The sequence below is a fragment of the Poecilia latipinna genome, unplaced genomic scaffold (genome assembly GCF_001443285.1).
Source record: "Poecilia latipinna isolate Pla-1442-1.1 unplaced genomic scaffold, P_latipinna-1.0 Scaffold4807, whole genome shotgun sequence".
Taxonomy (NCBI): domain Eukaryota; kingdom Metazoa; phylum Chordata; class Actinopteri; order Cyprinodontiformes; family Poeciliidae; genus Poecilia; species Poecilia latipinna.
In genome coordinates, this window is record NW_015117423.1 from 1,603 (window position 1) to 4,705 (window position 3,103).

General features: G+C 37.2%; 1 protein-coding gene across 1 annotated transcript in view; it reads left to right on the forward strand.

Moving 5' to 3' along the window:
* The first annotated feature begins 1,446 nt into the window (after nucleotides 1-1,446).
* Nucleotides 1,447-3,103, forward strand: part of LOC106943034 (uncharacterized) — a 16,377-nt gene continuing 14,720 nt past the window's right edge. Inside the window, exon 1 of the mRNA XM_015026375.1 lies at nucleotides 1,447-1,603. The gene's annotated coding sequence lies outside the window, so the exon portion shown is untranslated. The remainder of the gene's footprint in view (nucleotides 1,604-3,103) is intronic.

Genomic DNA, 3,103 nt, shown 5'->3' on the forward strand with positions numbered 1-3,103 from the left:
CTAATAAACCTCATTAAAATACAGAACAGTTTCAAATTAAACTTCATCCTGTTCTATTCTGAATAAATCCTAGTTATAATCAACCTAAGTAACATTTTTTTTTCCAACAGTATCTTTATTGGTTTTACAACAATGCTTTCGATAATATACAGGACATAAGTGTGCTCTCATATCAAAGGAAAAAGAGTAGTTAAATTATTGTCAATCATTCAACTTGCCTTTTTTTTGCCAGTCAAGACATTGAGATCTCTTAGAGCAACACTTATTACATATATAATAATATATGTAATATTACATATATATGTAATAATATATATATATATATATATATATATATATATATATATATATATATATATGTATGTATATATATATATACTTTCTTTAAATACAATTTGAAACCACAACAACGCATTTATATTTATATATTTGTAGCCCAGGAAATACTTGGCCTCACAGGACACAATAAGTGGGGTTCTTAGTGTGCAGTATATTTTATTATCAGTGGAAACAGACTGAACAAAGCTGTCTTGGTCCCTTACTATCGTTCAAAAATCAGAACATAGATGTACCTAAACATTTGGTAAATATTCATGAAATGTGGCAGATCCCAAAAGAAAATACAATATGTCAAAGAAAAGAAATAGAAATATGGCAGTGGCCTCTGGATTCGACAGTAATGTCTCAGTTCACTCTTTACGCTGGAGAACACCGATGATCGGACATCTTATTTTCACGTGCAGTAAATGGCCGCCCTGCACCGCACAGACAGGCTCCCGATTTTCTGCTGAAACTATGACCTGCAGATAAATCACGTACGGTTCCCGTCCAAGTTCATCACGTAGCATAGCAACACCGGAAGAGAACAAAATGCATTTCCTTCCCCGTTTTGGGAAACGGTAATCACTTTGAAACACTGCTCTCTGGTGGTCAAACTGTGCAGCACCTGAGACCAACTACCTGAACATATTTAAATGTGAAAAACATACACATAGGAAATAAAATTACATAACTGAAACAAAATCACTTAACAGCATTGCTACTGTAACAATGAAAGAAAACCAACACTTTGAAACAGTGCAATTATTTAACCAAAATTGACCACCCGGCTACATATTTATCATGGAAAACAATTTAATGTCTTATTTTCATCATAACTTGTTGCATATGATGAATTGACAACTCCTCTGATGGTCAGACCTCTTAATGCGCAGGCATGGTGCTCACTGCATGTGCAGTGGGGCAAAAAAGTATTTAGTCAGTGTTAAGGAAGAAATTATCTGAAATAGTTAAATTTGGAAAAAAAAGTCTGGCTCTGGGCTGATCCAGGTCATGTTCTGGTTACCAGGGCAACCAGCTCCACCAATCAGATCTCTTCTAGTCAAACTCTGAATCAACCAGTTTCCTGTCTGTTAAATCAGATTTAATAGAAAAAGCATCTGATTATTAAAATATTCTGTTATTAAAACTCATCCATCTTCATTTGTCTCCACAGAACCGTTTCCAGTCTGGGCCATAGTTCTACTGGTTCTACTGGTTCTGGCTCTGGTTCTGGCTGCTGCTGCAGGAGTTTCTGTTTATTTCTGGTTCCGCTGGAAACCAGGTGAGTCTCTAGAGCTGCATTACCCATAATGCCTTTGGTCAGTGTCTGCTCTCCTCCACAGCAGGACTGGTGCATTGTGGGTCAGCAGCTCCCGGTGCATTGTGGGCCAGCAGCTCCCGGTGCATTGTGGGTCAGCATTGTGGGTCAGCAGCTCCCGGTGCATTGTGGGTCAGCAGCTCCCAGTGCATTGTGGGTCAGCAGCTCCCGGTGCATTGTGGGCCAGCAGCTCCCGGTGCATTGTGGGTCAGCAGCTCCTGGTGCATTGTGGGTCAGCAGCTCCCGGTGCATTGTGGGTCAGCAGCTTCCTGTCTCTCTGTCAGCTTGAGGACAAACAGAACCTAAAGAGTCGGTGAGGATGGAGCAGAGCTTGACCTGTGTGAAGTTGGCCCCCCCTTCAAATCAGAAAAAATGGGTGTCAATCAATTTGGCTACATTCGTGCTGGTATGTGCAGCAAAAATTTTCGTTTGTGCTGTTTTGACTTTGAAGATATTAATGAAAGTGTAAAGGTCAACCAGCCCCCCCACTTTTATGAAATCAAACAAAATTGGTGTCAAACGTCTGTGCTACGTTTGTGCTGGTTTGTGCAGCAACATTTTTTGTTTTTGCCGCTATCATTTTAAAGACATAAAGAAATGTTTCTAGAGGTCATCCAAGGTCAACCAGCCCCCCACCTTCTTCAAATCAGGCAAAATGGGTGTCAATCAATCTGATTATTTGCTATGCTGGCTTTGAAGATAAACATTTAAATTTAAACTTTTTGATGTCAAGGTTTTACTTTGAAAATATTACAGAAACCTTAAATCAGAGAAGCTTCACTTATTTTATTATAACCAACTCATGATCACAATTGTTTGCAAATGACTTATTTATCTTGATTATCTGTCTTTACAATTCATAGCACAGAATATTCAACAACATTCTACAATAAAAGATTAATTTGTTTAAAGAACACTACATTAAACCTTTATCTTTTATGTCACCAAGCGCTGAAAGTTGCCCTTCTGGTACAATAAATGTTATTTTTGGTGTTATCCATGTTGAAAAACCTTTATCAACTATCATAAACGCCCTGCCATGTTAGTATTATGTTCAGAGCAACATATGGCTAATTTATTTAATATGAAAGATTACTAAACATAAACTTGAGTTGAACAATTTTTAAAATAAACTATGCATTCAATTGGACAAAAACATTAACATGCTGGTGACGAAAACAGGAAAGCTCACCATTACTCTTGTATAGAGCACAGTATGAGGGCATATGCTGTTTTTTTCCGATGGTGTCATTACTTCTTTTCTGAGGTCATCGTACATTTTCCAGGTGCCTGGGGAGTCTTCTCCTTTTGCAAAAGCTTGATCATAAAAGTTATGTACGTTGTCTGTAGTTCTTTTATGAAGGTTCAAGAAAAAACACCTATCATATATTATTCAGTATTAATCATTATTTATTTGTGTTTGTACAGTTGTATAAATATATATTGATATTACTAAATAATTTA